Genomic DNA, 17,386 nt, shown 5'->3' with positions numbered 1-17,386 from the left:
GGTACTTGCAAAGAACACCATTTACATTATGGCCATCACTGCCCCAAATTTTCTGGAAAGAACAAAAGTCCTAAAAAATATGCCTCACTTATGCAGCTTTGAAACACACACACACACACACACACACACACACACACACACACACACACCATTGTTCAATGCTGTCCCTTTAGCATTTCCCAGTTATATGGTTCTTGTGTGTTTGTTTTGTTTTTGTTTTTTTTTTTGTTGTGTGTGTCCCTGGCCTTCATGGAATAGGAGCCCCTAGGAGTCCAGGGAATGTGCCTTTTCCTCTGCAGCCTTGTGCTTAATGTTTGCTGGGAATTGTGATGAAAGATGTTTGAAGGGAACCACATTTCTGATGGTGGTAATATGCAGCTCCCCATTCCCTGCTGGGCTTGTTTAACTGTGCCTAAGATACCAGCATACCTGGGCCTCTTAGAAGACAAGAACCCAATTGAATAGATCCCCTGGAAATCCAAGGAGCAGTGCACAATGGGAGAAGTGATTTTTGGAGATTGCTAGGCCAACTTGGCAGGCTGGAGACTTGGGAAATCTCTAGAGTTCATGTCCAAACTGAACTTGTGAAATACTGGCTCATCCCCAGATTCTGTTAGGCCTTTGGGGAAAGTCCTAAATGCAAGCTAGCCAAGTTGAACATTACACTATTTATAATTATAAGAGGGGAAAAAATACAGAAAAAGGGAGGGGAAACAGAAAGTAGGAACATAATTAAAGTTTGGCTAGCAACAACTGGGATACAGTGTCATTGAAAGTAAAGCATGCTTGTATAAATCAATGAATGCAAGCTTTTAAGAAATTTTTGTTTTCAAGAAAGAAAATAAATGTGCAAAAGGAACCATTGTAGTACTTAGCATTTCATAAAATGAAAAAGATACCTGTATTCAAAGGGAAATGTGCCACGGAATCACATAAGATGTTGCAAGGTCTTAATCATAAACATATGCAAAGTGTTATTATAATTAGCACTGTTAAAATTGTAAAGTTCTTAAAATACAATTTAGTTGGGAGTTTTGGGGGCAGGCATTTTGCATCTGATAAGTGACCATAATGCTATTTCCGTATTAATGTTTATGATGAACTGACCATCTTTAGATTAATAATATGCAGAGCTGTCAAACAAATGGAATTTCCATTCTCACCATTGTAGCTCCAGTGAATAAAAATTATTCTCTTAGTGAAAAAAGAGTTAGATTATTTGAGTTATACTTTCACCTTCTTCTTTGTCCTACTATAGAAGTTCAATAAGTCTCTGAATCTCAAATACTTCCTTAGTCATTTACAGTTTAATGCATGTTACAGATGGTGCCTGCTTTTGTCAAAAGAAAATTTTTCTCCCTACATGTATCACCACTATAGCGCAGATACAATGTGATTTGGGAAGTCTTAAGGATCAATACAGATTTATGTTTCTAGCCCCTCTCCAGGAAATCTGTTTGGGTTTTTGGAAGTTAGGCAGTGACTTCAAAGAATGTGACTTTATTCTCCCTTTCAATTCAGTAAGAATTTCTTCAGCATCTACCATGTACACAGGAAGCTGAAGTAGCACATGTAGAATTTTGAGACCACTAAACTTTCTGGAGAACTCTTATAAGGGCTTCATGCTCTTCACCCTCATACCCCTTACCAACTGCTAAGACTCTGCTTAGTTTAAAAGGGGGGGGCATGCAGAGACTCCCTGGCTCCTTCTTTCTCTTCATGCCAGCTGTGAGCTTCAGCAGCAGAACTGCTGGGCGAAAGAAACCAGCCTAGCCTAGAAGACCCAGAGTACTTTTGAGCCTCAGGGAAATGCCTTGCTTTCAAAACAACTATGAAAAAGTGTTCTCTGCTTATTAGCCCAATCTCCAGGGAGAGAGAGAAGAGGCTAGAAACAGGGATTTCTGCTCTCCATTTCCCCTTCCCAGTAGCCCCTTTGGTACATAGGAGGGCATAGTTTTCCTAATCACTCATAATTCATAAGGAAGTAACTTCTGGTGCAAAACACCACCTCACCCTTACCCACATCAGCTTAGAATTAGGGGGAATGGGAGGAGGATGATGATGCTAAGGAAAACAAGGGACTGCTGGGTAAGGTGAGATTATTTCTGAGATCCCATCCTCTTTCTTTGGGTTGCTATCAAAGCTGCATTCTGTACTGGAGAAGTCCTTATGGATTATCAGATGGTGTAATAGGGAACAGTCTGGACACCAAGGAGAGGCAGAGATATTCTATTCTAACAGGTTACCTACACCCCCCAATTTTTTCTCTCTGACTCCATTGGGTACCAGAGCCCAAGCCAGTGAGCAGCTACCAGGGATCCCTGTGCATCTCTAGAAAAACACATAATAGCTACTCAGCATTAATTGATGAGCTGATAATTAGCACCACATCTGTAGACTGGCCTTAATATGTGCCTTGATTTGTGAAAACAGTATCTCCCAGCAGTCTCTTTGGTCCTGAGGAGCTCCAGGTGGGACTTGGATGTGGCCAGAGGCCAAGGCAGACTAAAGAGGACCACTGACATCCTTGAAACCCAGTAAGCAGATAAATCAGGGAGATGCAGGAAGTTTTAAGATAATATGAGCAATAGAGGAGGCAAAGATGAAGGAGAAGAAAGAAGGGGAGGATAAAGGAGCAAAGTATTTCTGAAAGAGCCCTAGACGAGGGCCTTCAATGCCATGATGCTTGCCAACCTCCCACCCTCCCATTCCCTACTCACACTCACTACACCTTTATGCTTTTCTTTCTACCCTATCCTCTCCCCATACTCATTGTCAGGGCAATCAAACCCACACATACACAAATGTCTTGACATGTCAAATCCCTTTTGGTTTAAATGACACTGCTACTTACCTATTAGTGATTGACAAGGATGCTACATTACAAATAGATCCCTTCTCTTGTGAAATCTCTTGCTACCATGTTACTCTCTGTTATAGTGTAACTTGGTTCTCTTGGTGGAGTTGGGTGGGTAGAAGGGTATCTTTTCTAAGATTTTCTCCTGAGCTCAAGTCCTGCTACAGCTTTTTTTTTTACATCCTTTCACCTGTCCTTGTTCCTGATTCCCTCGTCTAGTCCCCTGATTTAAGATCCCTCTACTACATTCCTTGTCTTAGTCCATCAGGGACTGCTTTCCCTTTTACTAAACATCAAATAAACTCTCTTGAACATGTTGAATATACTTGGTGGCTTAATGTGTCACTCTGCTTGTATGATTGTTGCATTTTCCTGGTGGTTAAACCAAAGGAATAGCTCTCAGGTGACAGACTAATAAGCATGACTGTAGATAAGGAAATTTTGGGACAGGACACCTGCATATTCTGTTTCTAGGAAAGGCTGGTCTTGGGCATGAGGATAGCACTATCACGGAATCACGGATATTTGCCAAAGATGAAAAGTTGCCTTATGATTTTTGTAAATTGGTTAGGGGTTAGAGAGGGCAGAGCCAATGGAGTTGAGTTTTACTTCCTACCCAGTTACTCAAATTCTCAAGAGCTCTTACCTTCATGAGCTCCATACAATCTCCCACCATGACATTTACTCAGCTGACTAAATTTCTGAAGGTTGTATTAATAAGAATGCATTATACATTGGACCCAGGGTTACTTGGACCCAGGGTTACTCCCCAGAACTATGTAAAAACTGTGCTTACTTCAAAGCTATACCCATGATTCAGCTCACAGATTAACTAGGCAAAAAGCAAAATGATTTGCAGGGTAACCAGCATTCACAGAAGATAAAGATAAAAGACTCATTATCATGTCCACTCCTGTCCACACTGGCCTAGTCACACTGGTCTGCCTCCATACTTTGTGGCTACATATTTCCTGTGCCTCTTGTTTCACTGAGCTCTGAGTTAGGCCAGAAAGGCAAGTGTATTACTTCTTCCAAGTGAGATGGCAGAGTTCCAAGTGCAGGAAGGAAGCAATTTTATCAGACCTCTGAACCATTGATAAGACCACAGAAGGAAATAATTGAGTTTTAAATTAAGAAAGAGAAGTCTTATGCCCTAACAGTTAGGGCCTAACCGGTTTGGCTCAGTGGATAGAGCATTGGCCTGCGGACTGAAGGATCCCGGGTTTGATTCCGGTCAAGGGAATGTACCTTGGTTGTGGGCACATCCCCAGTGGGGGGTGTGCAGGAGGCAAGCTGATTGATGTTTCTCTCTCATTGATGTTTCTAACTCTCTATCCCTCTCCCTTCCTCTCTGTAAAAAAAACAATAAAATATATTTTTTTAAAAAAAAAAAAGAAAGAGAAGTCTTAGATAAAACTAGGAATTTCCCAGGGAGTTTCCACTTTAAAGTTGTTTTTCCACATCAGTAGAAAAGCTTTTTATCATGGCTAGGGTAATTTTTCTGCGGTCTTAGAGCTGAAGTGCTATCTGCCTATTTAGAGCTGTTTATAAAGTCTTCAGTAATGACTAGTCTCTTCCACCCCCAAAACATAGCCATTCTTTTCTCCATCCCACTTCCTTTTTCAGATCTATCAGGAATTTTCCTAGATGTGCAGGGTTTTTCTCCTAGGTAGTCTGTGAGGATTCCCAGTACTGTATTTAGGTTTCACAGTAGAAGAAACTGCCAGATGAGGCAAAGAAACTAACTACCCAATACCAAAACATATTATGGAATTGCTTTTATTATAGACTAGAGGCCCGGTGCACAAAAATTTGTGCACTGGCGGGGGCGGTGTCCCTCAGCCCCACTTGTGCCCTCTCACAGTCTGGGACCCCTCGGGAGATAACGACCTGCTGGCTTAGGCCCGCTCCCTGGTGGCAGAGGGCAGGCCAAATCCCTAGGTGCAGCCCCTGGTCAGGCTCAGAGCAGTGCCGATTGGGGAGTTGGGGCGCCACCCCCTGTCACGCACACAGCAGGGCCAATCAGGGGATTGGGACACTGCCCCCTGTCACGCACAGAGCAGGGCCCATCAGGGGGGTTGGGGTTCCATACCCTGTCACACACAGAGCAGGGCCGATTAGGGGGTTGGGGAGCTCCCCCCTGTAACACACAGAGTAGGGCCGATAGGGGAGCTGAGGAGCTCCCCCCTGTCACGCACAGAGCAGGGCCGATCAGGGGGTTGGGGAGCTCCCCCCTGTCACGCACAGAGTAGGGCTGATAGGGGAGTTGGGGCACCACCCCCTGTCACACACAGAGCAGGGCGGATCAGGGGGTTGGGGCGCCACCCCCTGTCACCCACAGAGCAGGGCCGATTAGGGGGTTGGGGCTCCACCCCATCACACACAGAGCAGGGCCAATGGGGAGGTTGTGGCTCCACCCCATCACACACAGAGCAGGGCTGATCAGGGGGTTGGGGAGCTCCCCCCTATCAGGCACAGAGCAGGGCCGATCAGGGGGTTGGGGCTCCTTCCCCTGTCTCACACAGAGCCGCAGGGCGATCAGGGGTTTGGGCGCTGCCCCCTGTCACGCTGCTCCAAGGGCCAGGAGGCCTAGCGGCTCCGCTGATTCCAGTGCTGGCAGGCCTCGTGGCTCCGCTTGACACTGGGGCAGTGAGGCCTCGCTGCTCAGCTGATCCCGGTGCTAAGAGGCCTCGCTGCTCCGCTGATTCCAGTGCTGGGAGGCCTCACGGCTCCGCTTGACACAGGGGCAGTGAGGCCTTGCGGCTCCACTTGCACAGGGGCAGTGAGGCCTCGCTGCTCCACTGATCCTGGTGCTGGGAGGCATATTACCCTTTTACTATATAGGATAGAGGCCTGGTGCACGGGTGGGGGCCAGCTGGTTTGTCCTGAAGGGTGTCCTGGATCAGGGTGGGGGTCCCGCTTGGGTGCCTGGCCAGCCTGGATGAGGGGATGATGGCTGTTTGCAGCTGGTCACACCCCCTTCAGGGTGGGGGTCCCCACTGGGGTGCCTGGCCAGTCTGGGTGAGGGGCTGAGGGCTGTTTTCAGGCTGGCGGGTGACTGAAGCTCCCAACCTCTCCTTTTTTTCTTTTTTTTTTTTATTCTGGGATTTATTTACCTTCTATGGCTGTCACTGGAACTGAGAGCTGGCTTTAGCTCTGAGGCTCGGCTCCAGCTCTGAGACCTTGGCTGCTGAAAGCAGGTATCTGGTTTGTTTGGCTTCTATAATTGAAACACTGTTGCAACTCCAGCTCGGCCGGCTGGATGAAAGCATGGGGTTTGTTTAGCTTCTATAATTGCAACATTGTTTCTTAGAGTGCAAGCTCAGAGCCCAGCAGCAGCAGGCGGGGAACCTTGGCTTCCTCCTTCACTGGAGCAAGCAAGCCTCCTGTTTGCTTCAGCTGCCTGGCTGCCGGCCGCCATCTTGGTTGGCAGTTAATTTGCATATCACCCTGATTAGCCAATGGGAAGTGTGTCAGAGGTACGGTTAATTACCATGTTTGTCTATTATTAGATAGGAGGCCCAGCATGCACGAAATCGTGTGCGGTTAGGGTCCCTAGACCTAGCCTGGCCTCCATCACATGGCCTCTGCCTCCCTGCAACATTACATGACGCTCCCTGCCCTGGGATGCTCTGCAAGGCTCCTCCTTCCCCGCCATGTTCCACAAAATTCCCACCACCACACCACTGCTCCAGGACCCAGGATTGACTTCTGCCGTGGGTGGCCAGGACCCAGGACAGCAGTTTGGCCCACTTGCCAGGCCCCACCCACCAGAGCCTGCTGTGCACACAGCCTGGCATTTGGTCATCCCTTTGGTCATTTTGGATGTGATGGATCCTGGCTCTTTATATATAGAGATAGGTCCATGCAAAGATTATCTGCACTACTTTTCTGAGTCTATCTAGAATATATTACTCCATTTCAAGGTCCTTTCCAATGCTAGACTTTGGGAATTCTGCATGGTATTTCAGGCTGGTTAATTTCTGTATTTTTTATTGATTTGAGGAGAGAGAGAGAGAGAGAGAGAGAGAGAGAGAGAGAGAGAGAGAAGTGTGCATTCATTGGTTGATTCTTTCATTGGTTGATTCTTTTTGTAGTATTGTTATAGAGGTTTTATTTTTTAAATACTTTATTGTTGAGAGTATTACATAAGTCTCCTTTTTCCCTCATTGACCTTTCCAAGCCAGCTTCCAACCCCCAGCACAGTCCCTCACCCCCCTATTGTCTGTGTTTGTTGGTTATGCTTATATGCATGTGTACAAGTCCTTTGGTTGATCTTGATTCTTGTATGTGCTCTGACCAGGGATCAAACCCACAACCTTGGCATATTGGGATAATGTTCTAACAAACTGAGCTGCCCAGCGAGGGTAGAGCTCCCCAGGCAGAGACCAGATGCACTGAAGAGAGTGACTTGGAGTAAAGGATGAGGTGAGTATACAAATGAACACTGAGGCCAGAGAAAGTTCTCAGATAGACACACAATTTGAAAGTAACTTTTGTGCTAAAAAAGGGATTTCAGCCTTCTTCACTAGCTTAAATACTTATACTGAATTCCTAAGGGACAGTGGCTTAAAGATCTTTTGGGGAGTTAAAAAAGAGTGGAAGAATCAATAAAAAAAAATAGAAACCTTTAATTTTTCTCTCTTTTTCCAAGTTTTTGGGGAAAGGCAATGAAGATACTTATGCCTATTTTATAAATTCATTTTTAAAGAGCTTTATTGAGATATAATTTACATACCATGCAATTCATTCATTTAAAGTGTATATACAATTTAGTGGCTTTTGCATATGCATAGGGTTGTGAACCATCAACACTATCTAATTTTATAATATTTTCATTACATAAATGAAATTCTATGTCCCTTAACAGTCATTCCCCATTCTCTCCAAACCCTTCTTTCAATCCTTGGTCAACTACTAATCTACTTTTTGTCTCTACAGATTCATCTATTCTGTATATTTTGTATAAAACATTTTATGAAGCATTTTTAACAGCTTCGTTGAGTGATAATTGATATACAACGAACTGCACATATTTAATATGTACAATTTAATGAGTTTAGACATATGTAATCATCCATGATACCATCACCACAGTCAAGGTAACAGACATATTCAACAATTCCCAGAGTTGTTGTTTGTTTGTTTGTTTGTTTGTTTGTTTTTTAGTAGCAAGAAGACTTAACATGAGATAACAATTAACAAAATTTTAAGTTAACACTATCATATTGTTAATACAACAGATCTCTAGAACTTATTCATCTAGCATAACTGAAACTTTATACCCATTTCTATAGCCTCCACCCCCAGCTCCTGGCAATCACTATTCTACTCTCTGTTTCTATGACTTTGATTATTTTAAGTACCTCATGTAAGTGGAATCATACAGTATTTTTCCTTCTGTAACTGGCTTATTTTTCTTAGTCTAATGTCCTACAGGTTCATTCATCTTATCACATATTGCAGGATTTCCTTCTTTTTTTAAGGCTGAATAATAATAATATTCCATTGTATATGTATACTACATCTTCTTTATCCATTCATCTGTTGAAAACTTAGGCTGTTTCCATATTTGGACATTATAAAAAATGCTGTAATATACATGGGAGTGCAGACATCTTTTTGAGGTCTTAATTTCAATTATTTTGGATATATACCCAGAAGTGGTATTGCTGGATCATATGGTAGTACTGTGTTCAATTTTTTTTACCAATGTCCATAATGGCTTTCCATAGTTGCTATACCATTTTACATTTCCAACAGTGTGCACAGGTTCTCCACAACCTTGCCAAACCCTGGTATCTTTTTTTGTTGGTGATGGTTTGTTTGCTTTTAATAGTAGCCATTCTAACAGGTGTTAGAGGTGATGTCTCATTGTAGTTTTGGTTTGCATTCATCTAATAAATAATGTTCAATATTTTTCATATAGATGTTGGGCATTCATATGTCTTCTTTGGGGAAATATCTGTTCATCATACATTTTTAATCTGGTTTCTTTCACTTAGCACATATTTTTTCAAGGTTCATTTATATTGTAGCACGTATCAGCACTTCACTCTTTTTAATTGCTGAATATGGATATACAACTTTTTGTTTGATCTTTGGTCTGTTGATGGACATTGAGGTTATTTCTGTTTTTGGTGATTGTGAATAATATTGCTTTGAAAATTCATGTACAAGTTTTTGTATAGATATGTATTTTCATTTTTCTTGAGGATACCTAAGATGGAATTGCTGGGTCATATCATAGCTGTATGTTTAACTTTTTGAGGAACTGCCAGACTGTTCTTTAAAGCTGCTACATCATTTTACATTCCCACCAACAATAAATTAAGATTCCAATTCCTCCATGTCCTAAGCAACCCCAGTATTATCTGTCTTTTTTTACTATAGCCATTTTTGTGAGTGTAAGGTGGTACCTCACTGTGCTTTTTTTCCCCCCATTTCTCTGACCAATAACACTGAATATCTTTTCATGTGCTTATTGGCCATTTGTATATTTTCTTTGGCGAGGTGTCTATTCAATCATTTCCTCATTTTTAAATTGAAATTTTTTATTATTGAGTTGTAATAGTTCTAGATACAAGTCCCTTACTAAATTCACTTAAAAAATAACAATCCTCCTCCTGGATCACAGTTTTATATCCCATATTTCTTCCCAACACCCAGAATAGTCAGTCTTCCTTCTGATACCTTTATTACTTTTACACTGCTGCCTTCATTTCAAGGAGACACTATCATCTCTGGCCACCATTGATTCTTTGCAACAGATAACAGGCCCTACTGTTGGTATCTTGAAGTCCACTTCCCCAGGACTCTGAACATATTCACTGTCCTCTCTCTGCTTGCCTATTAAAAACTGTTTACAATTCAACCCTAAATCACAAACAAACAAGAGCCCCCACTCCTGTGCCCAAACAACTGAACAACTAAAGAAGAGCATACAATATCTAGCTAGGCTGATGGCTGAAACTATAATGGTTTTATCTCCTCTCAGCCATTAGTCAAATGAGCCACATAAACATTTCAGCACCTTGAGTCACATGAAAAGTAGTTTGCCCTACTTTCATTGCTATTTCTTCTAGAAGATGGTATCTTCTTTAAAGAAAAACAGGGAGCAATCCAGTGTGACCATTTAAACAGTCATAAATCAAAATGTTTACAGGGCCTTGGCAGGTAACCTGATGAGTGAAGCTGCCAAAGTGTAGGATATGCTGAAGACTTTGGGAAACTGGAAAGCAAGTAGCCAGTATATGTGCAACCTGGCTTCAGCAGATTTTGCCATGCAGGATTGCAAGCCCCATGTTGCCAGAGATTTTAATTTTTTTAAGAGAAGCTGGAAACTTGGATTTTTATGTGAAGAATTGTCTTTTGAAATACTAGCAAAAATATTGATATTTTAGAAAACATTGTGCTGGTCAAACCAAACATGCACTCTTGCTGGTCTGGCCAATAGGCTAGCAGTTTACAATCTCTGTTCAAAACACTACTTAATTCTTCCTCCTACATTCCTTGTCATTGGCAGTACCAACCTGGTATCCCACTTCTGCCTACATTCTTAAGTCTCCTTCCTTCAAACTGTCAGCCTTTTAAAAAGGCACTTCTCTTCTAGCTCTTTCTTCTCTATGTGCACACCCATCCTTCAAGAGTAGCTTAATATATTAATGAAGAGCATAAACTTTGGAGTCAGTGAGATCTATATTCAATCCTAGCTCTTTCAACTACTAATTATGTATATTTGGGCAAGTTACTTTACCTCTCTGAGGTTGTTTCCTCATCGTTAAAATAGGTATAACAAACTCTCATTCACAGACTTGTTTTGAAGCAATATATTTAAAGAAATTGGAATATAATAGATGCTTAATGAATAATATGGGTCATCCTTGATCCTTACTTCTTAACTAACATTACCTAACATTTGACACATTGACACACTTAACTTCTTCTCTTTTTCCCCTTTTAACTTTATGTTCCTGTAGCAATATGTTTACACTCACAGTGTAAATTCAAGAGCCCCACTGTTTATCTGGACCATGTCCATGCAATGTCATTTGAGTATCCCTGATCCCAACCTCAAGCTCAATTGCAGACTCTGTGTAATTTTCCCATACATTTTTCATTGTTAAATCTAAATGGCAGTTGCTTGTTTAATACTTGTCAGCTTCTCTGAAGCCTTTAATAAAACAAATCCCATATACCCTACCAAACTCTCTGAATCGGCTTCCAGGATAACAGTCCTTTACCAATTTGTATCACAGCAGCTCCCATTAAGAGTTCTCTTGCTTTTGTCTCTATCCATTAAAACCTAGGTGGATTCATTTGGTCGCATGGAATCAATATCATAGAGGGTAGAAAGTGTAAAAGATTTCATTTAACTCTATTTAGTTCTCTATTTGCAAGCAAGCAAACTCTGCCAGGATGACTCACTTAAATTTATCAACTTGAGATAAACAAGAAAAATAAAAGAGATAGTTAGACCTAGAAAAGATTCCAGAGACCATATGAGTCTCACCACCTTTAATCAAGTAAGATGGATTTATGCAGTGGTTCTCAACCTTCTGGCCCTTTAAATACAGTTCCTCATGTTGTGACCCAACCATAAAATTATTTTCGTTGCTACTTCATAACTGTAATGTTGCTACTGTTATGAATCGTAATGTAAATATCTTATATGCAGGATGGTTTTAGGCGACCCCTGTGAAAGGGTCATTCGACCACCAAAGGGGTCGCGACCGACAGGTTGAGAACTGCTGCATAGGTATAGAGGTCACCTCTCCAGCTTCCCAAGTGATCATCAAAGGTGATGGCTAAGAAGCCATAAGTCTTATTCTAGTCTTCAGAACCCTCTTCCATCACAGATAGTTATTTCCACTTTATGTCCCAAAGTTATGGGCACAGTTTGCTTATTTGGCTTTGAAGGCTAGGCCAGAAGAGAATTTTCAAAGGTATGTTGAGATGCATTAAAAATTTAGGCTTCCAAGATGTCTGCTTTGAAGAGGACAACACTGTTGGCATATAAAGTTCTGGTATGTTTGTATCAAAGGAAGTCACATTCATCACTTTATGGTTACAGCTCCTGTGTTAAGGCACACCTGCTTCAGGTTTCCTGCAGGCATATCCTACTCCCACCTCTGAACCTTTTCCAAAACAATATATTCTCCCTGGAATACTTTTTCCTTCAGTCAAATGGTCTTTCCCATCATTTAAAAAGCTCTCTAATTCCATTCATCCTTCAGTCTTCTAAGATTGTTTGGCCAACTGACAGTTGTTGTTGTTGTGTGTGTGTGTGTTTTTTTTGGGGGGGGGGGGGTGTATGAGGTTTTTTGGCTCAGCCTGGACCTGAAACACCCACTGCTATTCTTCCCTCCCTGATCATGTCCTTAGCCCTCATTGCGTCACACCTATTAAAGTACATTTATCTTTTTTTTCCCCATTGGTGAAATTTGTTTTGGTCAAAGATTAAGCAGAGAGTAATGTCTGCAGCACAAGTGAATAGCTCATACATCCAAGTCTCAATATTTTACTCTTAATGCTATTGTACAGCACATTAATTTAGTAGCTTAAGTAAAATCCCAGCTACTGGTCACAGGTATTATGACATAAAAGTGTTGGCAGAGGTCCCAGCCAGATGGCTCAGTTGGTTTGAGAGTCATCCCATACACCAAAAGGTTTCAGGTTTGATTCCTAGTCAGGGCACATACTTAGGTTGTGGGTCTGACCCCCAGTCAGGGCACTAAATGGGAGGTAACCAATTGGTGTTTCCCCCTTCTCTCTCTCTCTCTCTCTCTCTCTCTCTCTCTCTCTCTCTCTCTCTCTTATTTTTCTTTTCTCCCTTCCTCTTTCTCTCAAATCAATGAAAAACATATCTTTAGGTGAGGATTAAAAAAATAGTATTGGCAGAGTCTAGGTCCATGTTATACAAATGCAAAATTTAAATGCATATATGTGAATTAGAATGCAGTAACATTTACTAATATTTACTCTTGATGAAGGTGGAAAAGCATAGTAAAAGTTAATGAGATATTCACCTAACAATATAAGTAAAGCTAGGACTCACATATTGATAATTGGGTGTGTTTTTTCACTGTTATATACCGTAAATAGAGAGTACCAAAGTAGTTCGATGAGAAGTCTCATAAACATGAGTTTGAACACTAGTTCTACTACTTACTGTTTGATCTTGGTCAAGTTCTCTGAGCCTCAGTTTCGTAATCTTTGAAATACAGGTAATATTAGTACCTACCTAACAGGATTAATGGGTGAATTATTAACAAAAGATAACATTAATTAAGTTCTTGGAGTCAGGTATTGTTTTAAACCCTTTAAACCTATTATCTCATATAATCCTACCAACTACCCTAAAAGACAGTATGTTTATTATCTCCAATTTATTGGGCTCCCTAGGCAAAGGGAAGTTAAATAACTTGCTCCTCATCTTGCAGCTTATAAGTGGTGGCTCTAGAATGTGAATCTAGGTATTCTAGTGTTTTACATTGTGCCTATTAACTGTAATACTTCCAAAGAGCAGAGGATATAATGCCTGCAAAGTGCTTAATACAGTGCCAAGCACATAGTCAAGTACTCAAAAATGTTAAATATTAGTATTATTTACTTACAATTTATTTCAGTATATTCAGACATCTGTCCAATATCCTATCTAATAAAGAGGGAATATTCTAATTGACCCTCACACCATCACAAAGATGGTGGCATCCACAGCCAATAAGGAGAGAATATGTTAATTTACTGCCCCACCCTCAAAGAAAGTGGTGCCCACAGCCAATAAGGAGGTAATATGCTAATTGACTGCCCCACCCTCAAATATGGTGGCGCCCACAGCCAATAAGGAGGGAATATGCTAACTGACTGCCCCGCTCTCAAAGATGGCGGCACCCACAGCCACAAGATGTCCTTCAGAGGAGGGAAGTTAGGGGCGACCAGGCCTGCAAGAGTGGGCAGTTGGGGGGACCAGGCCTTCAGGGGAGGGCAGTTAGGAGCGACCAGGTCAGCAGGGGAGCATAGTTAGGGGTGACCGGGCTGTCAAGGGAGGGCAGTTGGGGGGACCAGGCCAGCAGGGGAGGGCAGTTAGGGGCAACCAGGCTGGCAGGGGAGGGCAGTTAGGGGTGATCGGGCCAGCAGGGGAGGGCAGTTAGGGGTGACTGGGCCAGCAGGGGAGGGCAGTTGGGGACAATCGGGCTGGCAGGGGAGGGCAGTTGGGGGCGATCGGGCTGGCAGGGGAGCAGTTAGGCATCGATCAGGCTGGCAGGGGAGTGGTTAGGGGGTGATCAGGCTGGCAGGCAGAAGCGGTTAGGGGAAATCAGGCAGGCAGGCAGGCAAGCGATTGGGAGCCAGCAGTCCCGGATTGTGAGAGGGATGTCTGACTGTCGGACATCCAATGAGGGTGTCCCAGATTGGAGAAGGTCCAGTTTGGCTTAAGGACCCCCCCCCCCCCCCCCCCCGCAGTGCAAGAATTCATGCACCAGGCCTCTGGTAAATACATACTTCTCAGGGCCTTCTATCTTAGAGTCTTATTTCTCAGAAGCTAGGTCCCATAGTGATGTGGCTACCTTTGTAGATCACCAAGTAGAATTAGAGCTTTAACTACTTTCTGAAGAATAGAAGAAAAGAAGAGAGAAGGGGAAGAAGTTCTTAAATGTTGTGGAAAGAGGTTCAACAATTATATGGTGGATTGTGGGGCTAGGTTTGATTTCTGCTATGTGACTCTCTTGGTTCAGTTTAGTGGTTATGGATAGAATAGGGGAGATTTCCTGCCACCCCTGCTGCACCATACCTCTATGATGATACATAAGGAGACTAATGACCAGTGGCCATTATGTCAAGGAAAAGTCTATGGCATTTGCGTCATTAAGCATGGTTGTGAGGCTTGTTGAAAACAAAAGTGAGCACCAGAAGAATTGGGTGAATTTCAGCATCTTATGTGCATTGGGAAAAACATTAATTACTTATATGTTATATCTTGCTAATAAATGTCTACTACTTGAAAATTATTTTTAACAAATTACCCTTTGAAATTCACATTTATTTTGAAAAAATAAATACATTAAGCCAGTTATCATTCACACCTTAAATCAAGTTATTTCCTCCTTAACAAATAGATGGTCTCCAATGTAGAAGAAATGGGAGATTGGCTCAAGCAGGAGATAGAGAGAAGATTCATTTCAAAATGTAGGGGTACTGCTTAATTGTGGGTAAGAATGCAAAAAGATGTCCCCAGGCCCTATATTAAAGTGCCAAAAGTTAGGGGAAAAGATAGTCGAGACAGTTAACACTGGTCTATCTTATCAGCTTTGATCCTAGGAACAATGAGGAGGGCTTAGGGTGAACACTGAAAGGTGGAAAGGAGAGAATGAGAAAAGAAATGGCATTTTTGTGCCTGGTCTCCACACAAAACCTAAGGACTTCATGTGATTGATATTTAATAACTAGGGGCCTGGTGCACAAAATTCGTGCACTGTGGGGGGGTGTCTCTCAGCCCAGCCTGCCCCCTCTCACATACTGCGAGCCCTCAGGGGATGTCCTAGTGACAGCTTAGGCCCGCTCCCTGCTCCCCTTGGGGATAGGGCCTAAGCCACAGTCTGGTCTCCCTTTGTGGGAGGTGACCGGGCTGATCAGGGGAAGGCACCAGCCCCATCACTGCACTGCTGCAGCCACTGCCAATCACCACAGCCAGCAAGGTTTTTTCATCAACACGGACTCCAGTCCTTTCACCATGAAAAAATGACAACTTTCTTTAGGCATTTTCAAGATGTGTCTTTCATAGGATATGACATTTCTTTCTTTCTTTCTTTCTTTCTTTCTTTCTTTCTTTCTTTCTTTCTTTCTTTCTTTCATCCTCACCCGGGGATATGTTTCCATTGATTTTTAGAGAATGTGGAAGAGAATGGGAAGGACAGAGAGAAACATCAAAGTGAGAGGAACGTTTTGATTGGTTGCCTCCTGCATGAGCCCTGACCTGGGCCCTGGCCAGGGAGGAGCCTGCAACCTAGGTACATGCCCTTGGTCAGAATTAAACTCAGACCCTGCCATCGGCAGGCCAAGGCATTATCCACTGAGCCAAACTGGCTAGGACAGGATATGACATTTCTTAGCCCTCCAGCAGCGGACCTTCGTTTTCTTCGCCAGGAGTGTGGTGAAAAACCCTAGATCACCTTTTTGGATTCTTATTACCCAAGTTACTAAGAATATTACCAGTGGCATACAGGGAGCTTAACCAATGAGAGGTCAGAAAAGGTGTTTCCTCTGTAGTTCACACCAATCGCCGGCTTGCCCCCCCCCCTCCCCAGGCCTGACTCCTCTGGCCCAGGCTTCAGGCCTGGGCATGGGACCCCCATCTCCCTCCCATCGCCAGCTCCACCCTCACCCAAGCCTGACGCCTCAGCCAGAGGTGTCGACCCCCATCACCCTTCGATTACCGGATCGGCCCCTCACCCAGGCCTGATGCCTCGGCCAGAGGTGTCAGGCCTGGGCAGGGGACCCCCATCTCCCTCCGATCGCCAGATCGGCCCCTCGCCCAGGCCAGACGTCTTGGCCAGAGGCGTCAACCCCCATCACCCTCCAATCGCCAGATCAGCCCTTCACCCAGGCCTGACGCCTCCACCAGAGGTGTCAGGCCTGGGGAGGGGACCCCCAGATCCCTCCGATTGCCGGCTCTGCACCCCGCCCAGGCCTGACACCTCTGGCCTAGGCTTTATGCCTGAGCAGGGGACCGCCATATCTCCCCAATCACCGGCTCCGCCCCCCTCCCAGGCCTGATGCCTCTGGCCCAGGCGTCAGGCCTGGACAGGGGACCCCCCAGACCCCTCCGATTGCCGGCTCTGCCCCACTCCCAGGCCTGATGCCTCTGGCCCAGGCTTCAGGCCTGGGCAGGGGACCCCCATCTCCCCCTGATCATCGGCTCCGCCCCCCGCCCAGGCCTGATGCCTCTGGCCCAGACATCAGGCCTTGGCAGGGGACCCCCATCTCCCTCTGATTGCCGGCTCGGCCCCCCACCCAGGCCTGATGCCTCTGGCCCAGGTGTCAAGCCTGGGCAGGGGACCCCCATCTCCCTCTGATCGCTGACTCCGCCCCCCGCCCAGGCCTGACGCCTCTGGCCCAGGCTTCAGGCCTGGGCAGGGGACCCCCATATCCCCCCGATCACCGGCTCCACCCCACACCCAGGCCTGATGTCTCTGGCCGAGGCGTAAGGCCTGTGCAGGGGACCCCCAGACCCCTCCAATTGCTAGCTCCGCCCCCCCACCCAGGCCTGATGCCTCGGACAGAGGCATAACCTCCATCACCCTCTGATCACAGGATTGGCCCCTTGCCCAGGCCTGACGCCTCCGCCAGAGTGTCGGGGGGGGGACCCCCACTCCCCCCGAACCCGGTTTTGGGGGGGGTTTTTGGGGGTTTTTGGGGCCCCCCCCTACCCCCCCGGAAAGCCCAGGGGGGGGGGGGGGGGTTTTTTTTTCCCCCCCGCGGGGGGGGGGGAAAAAAAGCCCCCCCCCTATTTGGGGGGGATTTTTTTTGAAA

The sequence above is a fragment of the Myotis lucifugus genome, unplaced genomic scaffold (genome assembly GCF_000147115.1).
Source record: "Myotis lucifugus unplaced genomic scaffold, Myoluc2.0 scaffold_2, whole genome shotgun sequence".
Taxonomy (NCBI): domain Eukaryota; kingdom Metazoa; phylum Chordata; class Mammalia; order Chiroptera; family Vespertilionidae; genus Myotis; species Myotis lucifugus.
The sequence above is the reverse complement of the archived record's forward strand: the minus strand, read 5'-3'. Positions refer to the sequence as shown.